Genomic DNA, 21,553 nt, shown 5'->3' with positions numbered 1-21,553 from the left:
AGGAGGTGATCTAATGAAAGCGTGCGGTCAGAAATCAAAAGAGCCTGGAAAGCATTCCAAGCTGCATAATAAGATTTAACATTTCATATCTTCAAAGCATTAAGTGAACATTATCTAATTAATCCTCACAACACTCCTCAGAGATATTATCCCTATTTTACAGATGGAGAAACCAAGGCACAAAGTTAAGTCACTTGCCCGGGGCCAGAGAAGGGAGTGTCGGAGCTGGGATTAGAGTCCAGGAGTTCCTGGCGCCCAACTTTTTCCTCAGACTACTGGGTCATGTGTCTTCCCTGCAGGGAAAATAATAATGAGCCCATAATTACCCATACAAATTCCCAGTGACCAGGCTAACCCGTCTGTATAAAACTATTTGTAATTCTAATAAACACGCCCACGATTTAGCTGCCTCCATCAACTACCAGTACTCTCTCAGTCATGGAGAGCCAGGCCTACAAATACGGGCTGTGCTTTGCCAGAGTGAATCCCAGCTCAGACCCGCTCCAAGGGCCAGTGGAGAACATCTTCCCACTTGTAAATCCTTGGTGACCATCCACATATGGCATGAGCACTGTGGGAGCTCTGGTGGCAAGGCAAAGTTTGCAGAGAGAGGGAAGAGAGCTGGAAAAAACGGACAAGCCCTTTGGGCACACATGCCCTTTTCTAAGCCTGACACAGAAGCAGAAACTTTGTCCTCAGTACAGGCTGAGAGCAACTCCTCACCATCAAAGAAGAGGTTGTGTGGTCAAATGCATTGCTCAGCTCAATCTGTCAGTCTCGTAAAATAAATCACCCCTTCCACATGTTGACATGGTCCCCTGAAATGGCCTTGAGCAGACTCACTGCAGCGTCACGGGAAAACTCAGGGCACCCGAAGTGCCCCACGCCTTCGGCTTGTTCCTCATCCTGCCCAGGAGAAGAGGGGAGCAAGCTGTTGCCTCCCCACTGCTTGAGCTCCTGCATACAGCCGGGGCAGACAGCTCTGCTCCAAGGCATCCATTGTGGCTGGTTTTTAGCCTGTTTTTCCAGCACGATGAGGCCTCTGTGATTATGCCGTGAGTATGTGCACACGTGGCTCTAAGTGTGTCTTTACCTCTGTGGCACTGTGTTCCCTCTTCTACCAATATATTTGAACCCAGGTGAGTGGTTCTTCCCGAGCTGAGACTCAGGCATTGGGTGCCTAGACCCCTTGGTCATGCAATGTTTGTCTGCTGCCATCTCAGCAGTGATGCCTTTCCACAAAGCCTCTATCGTCCCTACTCAAACCCAACTTATTGTTACTCCAGAAAAGAGATCACCATGAAATGCCCATGTGGGATGTGATGCACTGCTGTGACAAGCAGCACACACTATTTTAGCTGACTTGCATGTCTGCTCCAGCTCTTTTCGCATGCTGCGGTGTCTGCTCTTGCTGGCAATGTACTTTGCCAGGGCCACCTATGGTTCCTGTCATGGGCCAGCAAAGCACCATACTAGACACTGTGAAACACAGGAATAGCTCCTTTTCCTTCCATGTCAGCCTCTGTGCTTGGCTTAGACCGCTCACAGCGATGCCAGGGATGCTGCAAGAACTAATAGCTAATAAAGTTTTTGGCGTTCAAGAGACCTGTGGTGCTGCCTGGGTGTGGGGCAGCCCTTGGGACAGGCAGGGACAGAGCAAGCAGTTCTGTCACTCCATCTGGGCCAGGACTCAGGCTCACTCCTCCAGAGCACTAGCATTGCAGTGACAAGGACTTATCTGGGTGCCTTTTCTCTAGGCACACGGTCGCCGTTTCCCAGCCAGGCTATGCCACGGGTAACTGCCTACAGCTCCCAGAGTTTGCTTCTGCTTGGGCACCAGCACCAGAGATGCTCCCATGCAGCTCAGGTGCTGCTTAGTATTTCCTCTGATTCACAGTGATGTGGAAGAGCCCATCTGCTACTTTTCAGCACCTTAGGCAATATTTCAAAACCAGGTCAGCAGCAATGCTGAGCTCCAGATAATGTTGTGCTGGCTGAAAGCCGTCCCACACTGGCCACACTGCATCCTTAGACCACTGTCCCATTGCCTTTGGGGGCTCTGGGGTTTAGAAAGGGCAGGGAGGAAGGGACAGCCCTTGAGGATACCCAGGAGGCCATGGCAGGTGTCCTCAGAGAGGGCGAAGAGAAGGGGGAGGAAGGGGCAGCAGCAACGAGTTTTCCTCCAAGAAGGGCTGGACACCCAAGATCCGTATGCTCTCTGTATGGTGCAATGGCACCTTGTCATTGAGGAAAGGAGAATAAAAGGGCATTTCAATGACCAAAAAAAAAAAAAAAAAAAAAAAGTCATGTCTGTCAAGCCCCAGAGTGCCACATCACAACAGCCCAGTGGCCTGCGGGGCAGACCAGCAGCAGGGTTATAATGGAGCATTCGGGAACAAGCACAACTCTTCCTAAGCCAAGAGTTGCACAGTAAAGCCGACTGCTTAGTAACAGAAGAGGGACCACTTGGCATTTAGAGCCATATTTCTGAAACCTGATCAAAACCTGCTCTGGTCCCAGGCTTTTAGTGCACCCAGTTGAGGAGTCCAGTTGTAATGGCTGTGCTTTCAAACTACAGAGCAGTGGTTTCTGCTGAGGGCTAAGAGCTTTGCACAGAGAGCTTCTTCAGTGCCGTGCTGAAATGAGAGATGTTGCTATTCGGAAAATCTGTCTTTTCCTTTATTTTTCACTATTCCTTTGATTTTTATAACTGCATTTATTTGTATATCCGGAATTATCATTAAAATAAATTTAAGCCACATTTTGTTTACTAAAATACTTTGATGTGATTTTTTAAAAATAATTATGGCAAATGTACACACACATATTTTATCTAGCCCTTGTATTTATGAGCAGACTTACTCTTGTGAGGAATCTAATTGCCTTTTCCTCACTTTTTTGATCCAAGGACCAAGAACTCCTGTGCAAGAACTTGTGTAATCAGTTATCAAGTCATAGAGATGTTTTCACTGCAATAATTACCAGCAGTTCAGAAGAGCTTCTTGTTGGCTCACCTACTGAGCTGTAACAATAAAAACATACAAAATATGTATATGTATGTGTATATCTCTCCCCACAAATGCAAACCTTTGTATAAAAAAATTGACAATAAATGCTCACAGACAGGAATTATATTATTCCAGAAATACTGCTAACCATACATATAAAACATTTTTTTTTCTGTAAATGATATGGTTTAATGACATAAAGCGATAGTACGAAATGGCATGTTAGAGGCTCATTAGACACTGACAGCTGTAAGCATTTCAGGATGCTGTATTAAAAACATCTGCATAAAGGAAAAAATAGCATTAAAAACAGAAAGGAATGAAAAGCTGAGAATAGCCTCATGTCCAATTTGTTTTTTGGTAGCTGCTGAAACTGGGAGTGACCAAGACCTCCTGATTTCAATAAGCTAAGTATAGCAAGGGCCAGATCCTTGGGATCTGGCACACTGTGTCTCAAGTTACATATTTTGCCTTATATTCCCCAGCTTGTGGGGCACGCATTTTGTGAAATGCCTTCGTACAGTTATCATGTGGGAGGTGGTTCCAATAAGCAATGTAACCACTGCACCACCAATTTCTTACCAGCTGTGGTCTAGCAGATTTTTCACTCAACATGCTCAAGACATGTTTTAGACATGAAGAGATCCTGGGCTGCAAAAGGACGACTAAAATGTTTGCTTAGGATATTGTGCAGTAACAGGGAAATACATGTGGAGTCGATCACCCAAAATCCAGATGCAGCTACTGTTTGGCATCTGCTTCTGCTGTTTCTAATTTTGTTTTTCCTGAAGCTAAGTTGCTGTACCTTTGGTGTCCTCAGCTACCAGGTGCTGGAGCGCAGACAAGGAATCCAGGAGGAGGTGACGTTGTGGTACCTCTATGCCAAATAACACAAAAGGGTTTAAAAAAACCCCAGCAAGCCCCCCCCCCCCCCCTTCCAACCTCCTAAGCTGGAGCCATGAGCTGGTCCGAATAGGGGCACTTCAGATGCAGCCCTGCTGTTCTCAGAAGGCTCCTGAGCCTCTTGGCCATTGCAAAGCAGAGAGCTGAGTCTCACTTGCAGAGGGCAGGTAGGAGGAATGGTCCCAGAGAGCCAAAACAAAGGACACTTGGGTGAAGGATTGCAGTTTCAGATGCTAAAGGAATGACTTGCAGCCATGGATGGAAGCTATTCCTCCTATTCTGTTGGAGCAAAATATACCACTGCAAACTGAAACTAGAATTGTAATATTTTGTGAAATGCTGTCCTGGTTCCTAGACAGAACTGTTAGTGTTTGAAAATGGGAAGTGTCAACAAAAAGACATATATATACATATGCATACATATATGCAACTTTTCATTTATGGAAAAATTCAACATTTTTCAGTGCCATTTTATAAAATATCTTTCTGGATTTTCCAGCTAACTCTGGAAGCATGAGCATCTGACGCCTGGGAATTGGACTGACAATAATCATCAAAGCAGACGTTCTCCAAGCATTTCAAGTTATTTACTCCTCACAAGACAGAAAACCTGAAAGGAAAAAAAGTCTCGAATGGAAACTCCTTGAAATGTAGGGAAGCTGAGCAAGCAAATTATGCCATTAAAACAGAAGAAACTTCACTCTTGAAAATGGGATTAGTCTGAAAAATTAAAAGCCCAGCAACAAGGTCAAGTTCCTGAGACTTCAGTTGCTGAGCATCAGCTGAGCTGTATGTACTCTCAAGATGCCAAGTAACGCAACTACACATAGCCTAAGTGAAAGAAGGTTCAAGAAAGTCAGATTACTTTGCATTTTTTGTGGCCTAACCTGCATACAGCCATGGACAATCTCTGCCCCAGCTGACACGGTAACTTGGTCACCTGCAGTAACGACTGAGCCAGAGCCACTGCTGTTTATGTGTCTGGTCCGAAGTCTGTCAGGAGCTCGTTGTGGCTCCCCTTTCACTTCAGTGGATTTTGGCCCAAGCCAAAAGTGAAGTGAAAGGAGAGCCACAACAGTTACTGAACTGTTGCACCTACACGGTACTCCTGATGTGGAGACACACATTCCCCTTTGCATTTAGTGTGATACAGGAAGAAAGCCTCAACACATGAACACAGCCTTTTGGATATTTTTCCTTTTCAGATGCTCTCAAGCTGTTGGGAAACAACCCAAAATCTCACAAAACATTTCACCAAACAGTTTTGCTCTTCAGCAGCAGTTTTGCTTCCAGCAGCCCATTTACCCAAAGCCATCCTTCGACAGATATGAAGTATCCCTTCCTCTTGCCAACCCGCAGGGAATTTCACGGGCAATTACTTCCTGCCTCCATCTTGAACCAAGGACTTATAGAAAGATTTATTCCTGAGCAAACATCTGAAAGCTTCACCAGTTGTGTCTAAATATTTGTGTTCATGCCTACATAGTAAAAGATTGCATCTCGTATAAAAGAAAGAGGTACAGACAAATAAAGGAAGTCTCAGTGACAAAGGAAAGTGATGAAAACCATCAACCAGTCTGAAGGTTAGACAAATGGCTCCCGAGTTGTGAGCTACATTCCCGCTCAGATCATAACACTGTAACTTCATTGTTAACGTTGCTAAATGCAGTTTTGCACAGTCTTAGGAGAGGTATTCTGTACAGTGCATCTTTCATAATTAAGAAGAAAACTATTGTCTCTTTTCCAAGTCAAATAAACCTTGTTTATCTGGAGGGGGAGTAAGTGTGGTGAGCTGGTCTGAGAGACAATTTTGAAACTTCAGATACAGAGGAGTCTGAAAGTCTGAGCTGTGGACAAAGGACTCATCTCCAGTGTCGTATAAAAGGCCCTGGCACAGAAAGCTGTCAGGATCCTGGCTGCGAACACTTGGGGCATGTGGAAAGCCTAAGGACAATAGACCTGACCCAGCACCATGGAGCCAGAGGGCACTTCAGCAAACCCTCAGCGTGCGCAGCGTCAAATCCCAGTGGACACAAGCGGAAGGGATCAAAGGCAGCGTGAGCTTTCCCCACCTGCTGCCCTGCCTGCACATCGTTGCCTGCACAGGCTTTGTGCTGGCCCACAAGGGGTTCTTTGATCACAGCTATCATGGTGTTGCCTGACAGCAGCAAGAAAGCACGGACATACTCACTGGGGGGAGGGATGGAGTTTGCAGATGGAAGAGTTTGTATTTTGAGTCTCATCTGGTGGCCACTGAGAGAGGGTCCAAGTAAACGCTGGCAATCCCATGGGAGGGCAGCCTCAGAAATGAGCAAGGCTAGAGTTAGCTGCCGTTCTTCGTCGATTCAGTTCAAAGGTCTCCCCTGTGCCCTCGCTATACTGCCACATACTGCCACTCGCTATGCTGACCACGAGCTAGGAGAAAAAAGCTCTAAGCAAACATTTTTGTTGTTCCTAAGAAATCTTGCAATTACAAAGATTCGTCTTAAATGTGGTGCTTCTGGTGATGTGCTTGATGTTGCTTCTTTCATCTGCTGGACTCCAGCAATAAAGTCAGTAATTGTGGCCACTCACACAGTAAGTGTGGCAGGTTCACAATGCCAACTGAGATGTATCGTTTGCAATGAAGAGCAAGGTTTGTGGCTGGATTTAGGCTAAGTTCCTGGCAAATTCCACTGCTGACTCCACTGGCAGGTCTTCAGAGACAGCCTCTGGGCCTGTTTTGGATTCAGGCAATTGCTGGTTTGGCCTCCCTCTCATGTCTTCTTGGACATGACTCCCCTTTGTCTTTCTCTCCATGACATGTATTCCCTCTGAAACAATTAGGACCTTCACAAGCTCTTTGTTTCTAACTCTGGGCAGTTTAGCACAAAGTATATTTATGCTAATTGCATATTGAAAGTGCACTCGGCTCAGCTTGGCTTTCCCTCATCAGGACTTTTAAGAAGATATTTGTCATTGCTGGGAGCAACTTTGGAGGTGGGAGAGCTGCAGACCTAAAGGATCTGCCCTCCCCTGCTTTACCCTCTGTCCTGGAACTGGGTGGCATTGGATATTGATGTCTTGAGAGATTTCCAGCTCTTATTCCACTTCAAAATGTCAGCTCTACTTTAAAACTTCATGGTTCCCGTCCAAGCAAGCATATCTTCTCTGAGCCTGGGTGATGTCAATGTCCCCTTCAACAGAGCACATCTTCCCTTCGATGGAGCAGAGCTGGAAGAGAACAAAAAAACTTGTGCATCGTCTTTGGAGAGGGTGTTCCAAGGTTGAGGCTGTGGCTACAGTGCATGAAATGAGCCCTAGAACTGAAAACTAGCTCAGGTATCTCTACATTGCACGGAGCACATTCAGGTTTTGTGCAGAAGTGGCCTCCAGTGGACAGAGCACTGTCTTGGGCTGTCAGAAACTCTGCTTCAAGTCCCTGCTGCCCCACAGGCTCCTGAGTAAGTCATTAGGGTGCTGTTAATGCTGTAGCTATATTGCTAACCCTCCTTGTCTGTGTGCTCTTTCTTACCCTGGAGCATAATGGCCCACATGGGGAGTTATGGTCCTGTGGTTATGCCATACAGTTGCCCATGAAGATAAGCCTCTAGCCCCTGCTGTGCCTCCGTCTCCCACTGGGAAACTGCAAATAATACCTTTGTCCCTTCCAGAGAGGTCATGGGAGCAAATCTTCTGAAGGTCACAGGTACCATGGTGGGATGGGCCCAGGGTGTACAGGTTTCTCTGGCCAAAAAGAGATCATTCTGCATTTTTACCAAACTCAAACAATAAAAAGAGATTAAAATATATTTTTAGGAACCTCCCAGATTGCCGCAAAGAATTTGCTGTTAAGTAATACTTAAATGTCTACAAACAATGTTTGCCTTCATGCTTTCCTTCTTTCCCCCCCTTTTCTCTTTCCTGCATTCTTTGGTCCTTTCCCAGCAGTAAGCAGTCTCCAGCATTTCTGCTTCTCATTGCTCCTTTCACAGGCTCTCCACAACAGCAGAAACTAATGTTGTGATGCCAGCAATTACGGTGTAATTGGAACTAAAATGTAAGAAAGTTAAGTGAGACAACAGCATACATCCCTGTACCCTCTCCTGCACAGTCCCTCTAGATATGCTATCAGGATGCTGATAAATAATCCAAGAAAATTATAATAGCTTGCACAACCAGGTGTACTACACCTTCCTTGAAAATGCCTGTGAAACACGTACAAGCTGGAAAGGAAACCACAGTGACTTTCTGATTTGTGTAAAAAGTGAAGTCTTGGGTTTTTATTTCCTTCACCCATCAGGAAGCAAGGAGATGACTGATGACTATTTCTTTCACATATTAAGGAGCGAGGGAGACAGGAGAATTTGTTTGATTCTTTTGGTGTACATCTGTGGTTCTTTCATCAAAATTCTGTTAAGTTGCAGGTATGAGTGTTTTAAAACAACATCTTCCATGTCAGATGATGAAAGGACAAGGAAACAATATCAGAAGTGCCTGGGGAAAGATGCACCCAACTAGGCATGTCTGTAGGGTGCTTGCAGACCTTGCTCACACACACAGGTCAGCCCAATACAGCCCAGCTGCAAACTAGAGGCTGGTGGCCACACTACACCCTACTGAGGTCCAAGGCAACAGTAGCTTATCTTGTTAAGATACTGACACCATCTCCACCAGTTCCTGGTCATCTTCAAGACTGTGCGTAGGCCCACAGTGGCATAGCAGGTAGAGCTGATTCTTTTTTTCTAACTAGCTTCAGAAAACCTGACGATCTGAGCTCCCTCCTGCGTGGGAAAATCTTGCACATGACATTAATGTGCTTGCTAGGCATGTGGATGACCATAACTTAAAAGTCAAACAACATTCCCAGCATGATCCACTCAGAGCCCAGCCACTGGTCCTTCAGCAAGGTGCACTTGTGGATCTAGCTGGAAAACTTCCATCCAGGCAAGCATCCATCTTTCCCAGTGCTTGGGAGCATATAAGTAGATTTCATGAATAAAACTGCTTCCAAACCCTGGTGTTGCATTTCACAGCTCATTTTAAGCTTGCTACATGGTAATGGCAGCAGAAGACTAAGCACGGTCTGCAAAATCCAGCCCAGAAAGAGGGTGAATGCCTGGGTTTCTGGCCTCTGTGAACTCCCAGCTGCTGCTATAGAGCTGGGGAGAGCTGGCATACCTGAGCCTTCGAGCTCTGGCGCCCACAGCACAACCGTGTCCTAAATGCAGCTGCGGGATGGGAGCTAGAAAGGCTTCATAGTCAGCTCCCGTCTTCTGCTCATTTCGAGGTGGAAGCAAAGCCATCTGTACCTCCAACATCTGCTGCCAGAGGGACCTAATGGCCTGGGGTAGGATGGGATGAAGGGGACATGCTGGCCATAAGCTTAATTTAAACCAGTATCCCACGGGCCCTGACCCCGCTGGCTGGTGTGCTTCCTGCACAGCCATCAGTGCCAGAAGAGAGCATAAAATGGCTGGCACCAGGATGGCCCTTTACACCCTGGGATTTCCCGTCAGTGGGCAAGTCTGTGGTTAAAATGGCTTCCTGTTTGCTTTACCCCCCCCAAAATGATACAGCCAGCATCCGGCCCAGATATTCCAAGGATATTATTTCAATTTATCTTTCAGTTTAGACTATTTCAATTTCCCAAACTGCATTCAGCCCCATGAAAAAAAAAGGCACCTTATAGACCAAAAGGACTCATTTGTTTAAAAAAATAAATGGCAGTGGGTGTGTGCTGCTGGATTTATGGCTGAGAAGGTAACGCACAAGCACTGCCCTGCGCTTTGATAGCTTAGCACTTCTGTGATGTGTGAATGAAGTCCAGCAGGCCCAGGACTACGTTAATCTCAGGGTTTTGATCTCTGTCAGTAATGAGATGCCGGCAGCCTGTACTTCAAAGCCTGCACTGATACAGATAATCTTATGAAAGGCTCTCTGCATTTCCAGCCAGCTTGTATTGGGGATTACAGCGACAACAGGAGGAGATGATGGAAGAGGAGGTGCTTGTTTGATGCTTGCTCGTTCGGTTTCTTTCTAATATTCCTTTTGTTTTTAATTTCCAAAGGGTGGTGTGGTCCCCCCTACCCCCAGCTTAGCAAGACTCATTCTGTCAGATGGACCCTGTGTGCTACAGGGCAGACGGGGTGGCTGGGATGCTCTTCTGCCCGGGAAGTCTATGAAAATAAAGCCATTCAATGCTGAAGCAGTGGATAATACAGCATCTTGGCTGAAGTACGGACAGGGATTGCGTTAGAAACTACACAGGCAGTTAAATATTACACTTCCAGACTTCTGAGGTTATTTCTTTCTTGAAAGAGTTGTAAGGGAGTAGGGGAGAGGGTAAAGATGACAGGAGACCACAGGCTATGAGAAGCATGTTATAAAGCAAAATGAACACTAGTTTCGCATACACAATTATGCTTTATGTTGAAAGTATATAATTTTCAAGGCGTGTCTGACCAGGAAACAGAACTGAAATATTTTTTTGTTGACGAACCCTACTGATCTAAGAGAAAAACAGTGGCAAGGACTTATTACAAATGTGTATCTTGATTGCTCTTCCAGCAAGAACATTTATAGAAAATCAGAGCAAAAAGTAGCCTATAAATTTAATTGGAATAAATAGAGTTTAATATCTGGGACTCCAGCACCAACAACTACATTGTTCTCAGAAATCTTGCTGAAGACTACTCTAACATATATTTAAGCACAGTTAAACATATCTTTTCCAGGCCTAAAAAGGAATAATGTGGTATTCGGTCCGTATGACTGTTTGTCTTACAGGGCCGGCAGCACTGACTGCAGTATGCTGAGAGAAATCAGAGAGGTACCAAGAGCAGAAAAGTGATTGTACTGGACGAATTCAGTCACTCTCATGTCCACTGTCTGTTAAAGTGGAGGTTAGTTTTTGGGACGCTCCCGCTGACAGCATCCTGGCATTAGCAGGTCAGTGACTCTACAGAGGAAATTCAGCCCTGTCCTCAGGACAGAGCAATGTATAGGGTTGGTTTGTGATCTTATAATGGAAACATCCCTCTGTTAGTCAGTCACCATCACACACTTAGATCTAGCACCCCTACTTGAGCAACAGAGCCTCAAACCTCTTCCACAGACATGATAAAATGCAAAGAGGTAAACTGTATAAATGAAAAAACTAAAAACAGAAGGTAAGGCAGCTAAATCTTTCCTGCAATATGGAGAGCACTGGATGGCAGGCACCACACTGGGAGCGGAGCAACATGCACAGCACCCAGCAGAAGAGGCTTAAGAAAGGGTAGGGGTTTGCTTGGCTAAATCACCAGGTGAAAGAGGTTGCTTGATTTCCAAAAGCATCATTCAAGAAGCTTTATCCAAATGGTGATGGTACACACCAGTAGGTTAAATGTAAAAATATAATTAGGCCATAAAATAGTTTAAGAAGCAGCTGCATAAAAGGAATCAAAACTGCTTCTAAACACTGCTTCAACACATCAGGATCAAAAAGTTTGGCAGAAGTCTGTGGGGCCAGCTGAAGCCCAGTGTCTAAAAGCAGTGCTCAGGGAGAACAAGACCACTGCAGAGAAGCAGGGTGAATTCTTGGTGCCCATCGTCTCTTGTAGCACAAACCAGGAGATTCCCACACAGGAACCTTCTTGGGAGAGGACTCAGCCAGAGTGTCTCCAAAATTTGAGAGCATTGCATGGAAGAAGCCATGGCACAAATAGATGGGATAGGGCCCACCAGACTGCCAGGAGCAGATGGCAAGAGATTCAAGACAACCTAAAAATGGATGGATTCAATTACTGAGACAGTGACCACCTCGCTGAACACTTCCTTGGTACGTCAGGAAGCAAATGTGCCACCAAGGTTAAGAAAGGCGTTAAGAGGATCTGGGGACCTAGAAGCATGTAAGCCTGAGGCCTGTACCAGCCAAAATAATAAAAGTTTTAATAAAAGATCAAATTAGTGGACACCATAAAAAAATACGATCTGGATAGATATGATCTACTTGGTAAGAGCCAACATGGCTTCTGGAAATCCTGCCTTTCCAGTCTCTGGAAGTTCTTGAAAGAAGTAACAAATGTGTTGATAAAGGTTATCTAGTAAAGTCTCTCCCCACAGACTTTTAGGGAAAATAAGGAGCCAGGGGAAGGGGGAAGTCCTGGCATAGAGAAATAGCTGAAAGGTAGGAAACAGAGCACAGAAGAAATGGTCATTTCACTCAATAGAGGGAAGTTACCAGTGGAAATTTCAGGGATCCGCACTGAGGTCTGTTCTGTTCAAAACACCCATAAATAACATGGAAAAGGACATGAGCAGTGAGAGACAAAGGTCACAGACAATACGAAGTTGTTTAAAGTAAGAAGGGCAGGTTGTGACAAATTGCAGAAGCGTCTTACGAGACTGTATGAAATGTCAGGTGAAGTTTAGTGCAGCTAAAGATAGAGCAATAAAACGCCATGAAAACCAGTCCTAGTTTCACGTGTCAAATTTTGGTCCTTGAGTTGGCCATTTCCTATTGAGAAGCAAGGCTTTGAGAATAGGACAGACGACTCCATAAAGACACAATGGCAGTGCTGCAGAGCTGTGGAACTCCTTGCAGAAGAATGCAAAGGACAAAAGTAGTTTTAATCAGTTCAAGGGGAGACTGGACAAGTACTTTGAAAGACATTCATTGCAAGTCACATGACAAATTGCAATGGGTTCAGGAAAGCCTAGTGCCTCTGCCTCACTCCTCTCCTGCCCCACAGACCAGGCTGCTTTTGAACCCCTTCCCTCTGTGGTCCTCGGGGGCTTATGGGGAGGAGTGAAACCACAAATGGGGTTAACACCTGAGAGACTATGTGAGCTCTGAGAAGGCCAAGAGGAGATTGGGACAAGGTGGAAATGAGGCGATGGTGGCTGCACAGAGGAATGAGTATACATAGCTGATACAGAGCAGCTGGGTTGCTGCCTCCATCTTACACTACATACTTGTGGCGAAGCTGATATTTAGGACATGGCATGTCTGGAGCTGTACCTCACAAACTGACTAGGGATTTTAAAACAATTTGGTATGAGATAATTGCTGCTCATGAAGCCATATGTGAGGGCAGTGGAACAAAGACTAGATGTATCCAGTAATTACGAGAGACAGAAGAGCATACGTGTTCCCAGTGAAACTGCAGGTCTGCACCGAGAACCGGCAAAAAGGGTCTGACTGGTTTAGCTGGGAAGCAGGCAGAGGCTGACCGGTTGGGAAGAAAGTTGACTGGAGCAAGTGATGAGAGTTCATTTCTGCACATCAGACTCATCTTCTGGTAAATAGCAGAACTGGAACTTTCATTTTTTTACGAACTTTGTAGCATTAGTCCCCCATGCAGAAGATGCTGCATGTGTCCCTGCCCCAGCTGTTTCTCCTTGGTCACACGGGCACAAACACAACCCAACAAGCTCCAGGGCATCTCAGTTCCCAAGGAGGGTTGCAGATCCCAGTTCAGAAATCCTGGTGGGCCAAGCCACTGTGTTCACCCTCAGGCCTGACATGGTCCCAGTGCCCCAGGAGCCTCCCAGAAAGCCTCCCTAAAGGCACAGTCGATGGAAAGGCAAGGAGTATGGAGAAATGTGTTTTTGCAAGTTGGGCTGTCTCGGAAGCAGCACACCGCAGCTGTACTATCAATTATAAATTGAAAAAAATACCAGAAGAATGCTGAGGTTCATAGTCTGTGATTAGGCAGAAACCTTAATTTATGCTTGCCTGTATCCAGAGGATGTCTGCTACTCAGAGATGAGCCTACCAGCTTTTGCATGGGGAGCAAAAAAGAAGCAGATGCCATCAAAGCGATGTTCTGACTTGCTTCATTAAAACCAGCAGCTGCCACAAAGAAAGCTTCCTGCAGGACCACTAGTCAAACAGCATCCTCTTTCAGGCAGGCCTGATGGAAAGAGGAGATAAATCCCCACTTTTAGTGCCTCACTCTGACTCAGCTTCCTTTGGACAAACCATGCTGCGGTGAGTGCGTGAGGCCATGCACAGGGAGGGGAGGGGGCGTGAGGAGGAGGAGGGACACAGCGTGAGGAAGCTGGAGGGGAAACTCCCCATGTTTCCCACTTCTCAGCCACCAGCGCTTTGCCATGCTGAGCATCTGCAATCTGATTCCTGAGGTGAGGATCGGGGGTACCCGCTCCCCCCACGGATGCAGCACCTCCCTTCTTCGTCAGTGCAGGAGAGCAGGGTGGAAGGAAGAGTGTATAAATAAATAAAATGAAAAAAGCTCCCCAGCTCCAGAGATGCAGCAGCTGGAGATGCTCTGCACTTACAGAGCTAACCGTCCTCCTCCAAAAGACAAAAACCAAACTAAAACAGCAACAAGAGATGCTTAACTATTTTTAAACCTAATTACTTAGTATGTAAGTAAAGAAAACAGATCATCAAAACTACTTGCCTCCTCCTGGTCTGGCAATGATCATGAATCCTGTTTCATTAATGGCAGGAGCAATGACTTCTCTGTGAGGAAGTTAGACGTCTCTCTGTTTAGCAGGACAAGAAAGGCAGTGAGTTAAATGAATGTCTCTTGCTTCAGAAGGCATCAAAGAACAATTTTTTATAGCACATGGTAAAAAGAGGATTTGTTTGTGTAGTGTAATATATTATTATATTCTATTAAATATACTTTCCAAATATATATCCCCATCCTGTCCTAGTGCTTCTACAAGATGTCTATTTATGCTAATTTATACACCTCCAGATTCATAAAATGCTGCTATTTTTACTTCAAAGACTTTCTTGAGCATGAGCTGGAGATTTTCATTAGGCATTTTACATCACCTAGATGTTATTGCTTTTAAGTATCTTCAGAACACTAAAGAAATCTCTCTCCAAGCTTTTATTTAGTTGAAGCAAGCACCTGCAAGATATAAGCAGAATTATTTTCCTAGGAGACAGGTCTATCATGACTTCAGCCAGAGGGAATCTGTGTTTTATCTCACCTGATGCAATACCCCATGTAAGTCTTAATTCACACTTCACTTCTGGCAACCTCTAGGGCACCTTTAATGACTACTGGAAATCTTCTCTAGCAGGCTGTACATTTTAGGAAGAAATCCTTTGACTGAAATCAATGGTTTCTGGCTTCTGGAAAGGTTTTGCTCCTTGTTTCCAGCTACTACGTACTTGGAAACACTCCCAAGTGCTTCTGACTGTATAGTGGCTATAGAAATGCAATTCCACTGCCAGGGGTGCAGCCATAAAACCAGCTCAAAATCTCAGCAGTTCTCATTCTCTGCTGCCTTTTTTGCCTTGCCTGCCACCACTTACTAATAGTAGCATAAGACATGTACTTGCATGGTGAGTAAAAAGTCATACCTGATGTAAGACACCAGAGAATCAGTCTTGCCAGCTAGCGAACAGGGTTCCTGCCCAGATGATGTTCTTCTGAGAGGTCCCATACTGCCGATGTTTTGCAGAGAGATGTTAACACCTTCCCAGGAGGCACCAGCCAAAGGCATCTTCCAAAGTTTCCATCAGGGGCAAGAGTCTCTCCTCCATTTGCAGCACAGCAAAAGCATGTCTGAAGAGTCTTGAATTTCATCCACCTACGGAAGAAGAGGAGGTACTTCTAAATAATAAGAGCACCTCTGCGGCATTATAACACAAAACATTTCAAAGCCCTCATGCCTCTGTGGTGCTGCCTCTATTTTGCAGATGAAGGAACAGTAAAGCAAAAATCCATCTGTTCTGGATCAGAGAAGATCAATGCCAGAAATGAAGTCAGTTGTTCTGACTCCTTGAGTTAAGACCATGCCTTGCTAGTCTTTTAGACCAAAAGGCCATTGTTAAGCAAGAAAGAAGGAGGGACAGAGCTGTGTTACTATCGATCAGCTCTTGTGGTCATCCTGGAGCAGAGCACAGGCGGTTACATGGCAGCAGGGTCATGAAAGCGGCAGCCCCCATAGCACTGCAGTACCTGCCAAGTCCAGCCAGCAGGGAGCCCTCCTAAACATCAGGGTGCAATTTATACACATTTTACTACTATGCAAAACATTTTCTTAGTGTGCTTCTCACCTTTACAACTCATACTTCATGGAACCAGTTTTGAAATGGAATCCTAGAATTCAAAAAAAACCCAAAACAAACCAAAAAAACAACAACAACAAAAAAACACACACACACACAAAAAGAAACCTCCAGAGCTTCTGGGAAGTGTGAATGGACACCAAAAACAGTATTTTTGTACATGGAGAATCCACATGGAATTTTTCTTTCATGATTAATTTGTGAAGCTGTGCTGGTAAATTGGGAAAGAGGTTAGAAACTAATAGAGGAGATAATCTGGCACATTTGGGGAAAGTGAGAGAATTTTTCCTTTGGAGACTTCTATTTTTTAAAGAAATAGGGGATATCTGTCAGCTCAGAAGATTTCTATGTCTCTGCTCTGCATCATTAAAATCAGCCCTCTTGTAACCAGGAGAGAAAAGTCAGAGCTGTTTAATTTTCAAATTTGTTAAGAAGATGGAAGAAAATAAGGAATGCTTTTCTTCTTTGGTGAGCCACTACCCAGTACTGGTATAATTCTGAAAATAGGATGTCTCCATCAGAAACTCAGTTATTGTACCTCTTCGTCTGCTCTGAAATGCCTGCATTTTAAAAATAAACTACTGCAGCCCTCTGACGTGATGAAATCTAGTCACCACATCGCTGCTGTTACCCTGCTGCATGCTTCCGTCACGTTCAGGAGCACAGCAGAGCTCTTCACACCTCTCTCCTGCCAGATGAGAAGAGGCTTGTTCTTGGCTGGCTTGCGAGTAGCGTAAGCCCACATCTTCTAATCTGAGATCTCCTTGTAGTATGAGAAAGAACAGGATAGATCACACATTTGTACAGCAAAAGGATAAAGAAATAACTTTATAACTCAGATATGCAATTGGGGAAAAAAAAGTGGCAGAAGTGACTGGATTAAGGCTGTCCTGAAAGTCTCTATTTTCATCCCAAATTTCAATTTGATTTTTTTCTATTTTTCTTTCTGATTTAGCCAGACTAATATTGCAGACAGAGGCAATTTGTTTTGTTTTCTAAAATTGCTACCTAAGGAGAAAGAGATACTTCTGTTATGAAAACAGAGACTGGCACTTAGGGACTCCGAAGTGGCCTATTGCATGCCAACACACACAGTTTGCACAGACAAGTGCCCATTGGCACTTGCATGATTTTTGCAGGTGTGACACATGCATGTCTTTGAATACTCACTGCAGACCGAATTTATTACAAATTTAAGTGAGTTTTCCCTGATGTGTAAGAACTAGGGAAGTTATAGCACAGCTTTCAGTCTGACAAACAGTTTTGAATTTTACCTTGCAGCTTTTCCATTATAGCCAATGCAAAAATAGCCTTATGATTTATTTATACTACCAAAAACCCCCAGCAGTCATTAGTTACTTTATATTTCAAAAACCTCAAGTTCATCTGTGTAGTATTACTGATCTAGAAAGGGGAACATTGAGAAGCAGGGGTAGAACAAGTTTGGTCCAAGCCTGTAAATACGTCTGATAGCATCCATCACACCTAAACGCAGCTATCTAAAATATAGGGTCTGGTTCACCAGGGTCCTGCTACAGCAAGGGTAGGTCTCACTAAAAGGTGAATTATCCCATCCTAAAATTGATGTCTATGTTGAGATTCCAGTTGAATGAGCTTAGTCAAAAAGCCCGTTATGACAGTGCCTAAGCAATCTATCCTCCTAAGATGTGATTTCAGGACTCCCATTTTTCAGAGGACAGTTTGGCTTTCATTGAGCCCCTTCACAGCATGGTACAAATGCAGTATTTGAATTATCCCTCTGGAGATAACCTGAACTTGCCATAGCACATGAACACAAGACACTGTACAACTACTTCCTCTCTGTTTTAATATTTTAATTTATTTATGCATTTTGTTTGTTGGATTTTTAATTGCACTTTAATTTTTTGTTGTTTTTTAATCAAAACCTCATGCTTTTTTCCTATGCAATGATGAAGGAATGTAAGAGTCATTGGATCAGACTTGTAGATTAAGCCTGTGCTATTCTAGCGCAGACAGAAATAGAAGAAATGTTTTCCATATAAGGCCCACATTGTAAGCCTGGGAGCAAGAAAATAAACTGTATGGGAAGCAAGATTTCTGAAGTTAAAGCACCAAACAGAATAAAATTACACTGACAGGAACTTTTTAGAGGAGCTAGCTAAGGATGCTGGGATTTCCATGTTGTTCTAGATTTTCTCTCTTCCTTTTGGAACTGCCTATTTACTACACAGTGTTCAATATTGTTAATTAAGCATTTATCCCGCTCTCTAAAGCTGAACCACTGGTGGTTTCTTCTGGGACACCTCACTTCAAATTGTGCTTAGAGCAGAGGCTACTGAGCAGCTGGTGGGCTGATTGCAGTCCGAAGTATTGCTGCAGATCTGCCTTTCCAACTGAGAGGTACGCTATATACTGTCAAGGTGATATTAATACCAGTGCTACTAGAAACCACAAGAAATTATTGTGGTTTGCAGTTTCATTCCAAAGTCTCAACTCAATCCAGATGTATGTTTCAGGTCTGCACATTTTTTCAGGAAACCTGAACAAAATTCTTCAAAAATTGAGTTACTTCATGGTTTGTGATGAAAAAGGAAAAAAAAAAAAAACCAAAACCCAAACAAACCCCAAACAATGGAATTTAGAAAAGGAGGAAAGACCTAGTGGCTTTAACCAAATTCCTGTATGCAATTTCTGTATGCGATACACATCCTCACATAATATACACTTCAAAGAGCTAGAAACAAGTAAGGTGATGTTTGTAGGGAGAAATAATATGTTTTATTAGAGCAGCTGATCTAGTTAGCAAAAGCTTGGGACATGCAAGCTCTTCACCAGGTCTGAAACGGAGACTGCAAATTTCAAAGCTGAAGCTTTGAAGCTCCTGTCAGATTTGTAAAATGGCTGGACTCTGCCTGAGCAACAAGCATGAAACCTACCCACACAAAAGGCCCTCGAAGGCCACACCATCAGCATCCTACATCCTACAGCCTTCCTGGAGGCAGTATGCTTCACCCCAGGCCTGACCTGGTGGAAACCACTCAGGGGAACGAGAACGACCACCATGGGCTGGGGTGAACTCAGACGGACAATGGACAGACCTCTTACCAGAAGGAGAGCTTTTCTCACGCAACAGCTATTCTAGCCCTTCAATCCTGGCTCTCAAGAAAAAGCTATAAAATATTTTAAACTGGTGGAACTTTACTGGATGTTACGAATCATGGATTTAGCTGGTTATTTAGTCCAATAAGATTCCCCCTTCTAACTTCACTCTGGCTCCTGCTCTCTCTTTTTCCCTTGAGATAACCACGTTATCACCTCTCCATCTGCAGTATCCCACCCTTTGCTTCATGGGAACAGACAGTGTTTGTACACACGTGGGCCATCCAATTACCATATCTACTGAAACATGAACAGGTTGTTCCCAGTTTGTACTCAGCGTTAACATTTACTGCCTCTACTTCAAATCTGATGTTCAGAAGACATCAAGACATAGGAATACCCTATCTGCCTTGGAAGTTTGTTCTACAATATGATCATCCTCACAGATACAAATTTGTCTCTCTCTCTCCCCTCTCAATGCCTTTTTTTTGCTTTGGAAGAGCCCTTGAATATCCCATGAATGTAATTAGACAAAATGATCATGCCATATCTGTCTTTCTTCTGAATAACCAGCCAGAATGAGCAGTTTACAGTACCTCACTATACGCATTGTCTCAACCTCCAAAATCTATTTCTGGCTCTTTTCTGCACCCTGTGAAGTCATCAGATGTGGAAAGGGCTTTGCAGGAGTGGGACGATCAATGCTATACTTAGATTTGCAACCTCCTTTCTGATCTTTTCACTGCTCTTCTCCTGTCATGTTAGGTCATGTATGGTCTCCTTGCTCTACAGCCCTGCTATACTGAGTTGTTTTCAATCACAGAAACTCTAAATAATTTTCATAGATATTGCTTTTAGGACACAGCCTCTCCTTTTGTTATATAGTTTTGCTCCTAACTGGAAAATTCAAATTTTATCATATTAAACCAGACTAACAGCTCTGGATAATTTTTGTAATTGAATCTAGCATCAGGTTTTTCATTATATGAAATTTGGATTAATAGCTGTCCAACCCATCCAAATATCTTTTAAAACATGATCAAATTAACTTTCTTTGACACTTTTGAAATTAACATGGTATTCCAAGATTTATAACAACTAAGCATCAGCAAATGAAAGATTTAATCTGCCAGCTATTAAAAATATTTATTTCTAATAGCTGTTGTCCAACAGCTTACTTAGTCTTTAACAGACAGCAGTCATTTATCATCCTCATGTGGTGGTAGCCCATTACCTTGCTCTTTCCTAAATGGAAAATAGTGGGTTTTGTTGAATATTTTATTCTATATCATTACTACCTCTCTTTCAAATAATGGTCCTATATCATTGCTTCTGTTTCTCTTGTTCCTGATACAAGTAAAAAGTTTTTCTTTTCACTGTCCTTTGCTTCACTAGTCACATTGGTGCCAGCTTGCCATGCCAGTGATGTTTTCATCTTCCCTCTTCAGTGTTTCCTACTACAGAACCTGCAATTCCTATTCATTGGCATTTTGGGGGGGATACTTGCTATTTATTTTATTTATAACTTGTTCTCAGTTCACCACTGCACGAGAATGAGCTTTAAACCAAAGTTGTCTTCTCTGCTGACTGACTTCCCTAGCTATGTTTATTTTGTCCATCTAAGCAGCTCCTTCTAAAGAATTCCCAGGATCCACTCACATTTTTAATGTCCACACTCTTCCTCACAGGATTTTCACTTGCAATGCTCCTCAGCTGGACAACACCAGCAGGTTGAAGCGTAGGGTAACTCCCAGGTGGATCCACCTCGCTAACTGCTGGCCCCAGCTGCCAGCACCTACAGCTCAGGGAGGTGGAAAACTTCACCCCTGACAGATGAACCTTTCCGATGCCCTCTCTAGCATCATTTGACACACTTTGGTATATGGAGTTTGTCTTTCAGACACTGCACTGGATGCTACTACAGTGGAGGCAAAGTAATTTAAAATCCTTTTCCATTTTGTGTGATTCCTAAAGATGCTGATGTTAAGCCAGAGGAATTCCCTCCATGCCCTAAGTCTCACTGGTATGGGACAGGGGAAGGACATGACTTAAATTTGCAGACAGACAAACCTCTGCAGGTGAAAACAGTGGTACAATGCATATCCATTACAGCTCCCTTGTAGGGAGCTGTAGGACTTAGGAATTCCATTGAGGAATAAATTATTTTCAGTCTCAGAGAGTGCCTTATTTTTAATTTTTAGCTGTAAATTCTCTTCTTCCTGCAGAGATCAGACACAAAAATAGCTTGTTTTCTTGGAAATTCAATTTTCCGTTAATTCACTGGAAGATGGCGGAAGATGCTCAGTCCACCCCATGGGCACAGCATGTTTCACTTAAATGCTCATTAACAAAAGGAATTAGGGATGCAGTGCAATGCTGTGCGAAGTCCTACCAAGCAACTGTGATCCCCCCTCCCTGCCATGGCTCTGCAATGGCAGATGAAGAGGAAAGCAGCTAAACGAGCGTGATCTCCTTGCAAGGAAGATGTAGGAGTATCTGTAGTGAGTTAGGAGATGTACTTGCATGTCTATAGGCAAGAGAA

Source organism: Nipponia nippon, unplaced genomic scaffold, assembly GCF_047370975.1.
Source record: "Nipponia nippon isolate SJK-2023a ecotype South Korea unplaced genomic scaffold, ASM4737097v1 scaffold_1, whole genome shotgun sequence".
Classification (NCBI taxonomy): domain Eukaryota; kingdom Metazoa; phylum Chordata; class Aves; order Pelecaniformes; family Threskiornithidae; genus Nipponia; species Nipponia nippon.
This window is presented reverse-complemented; position numbering follows the sequence as displayed.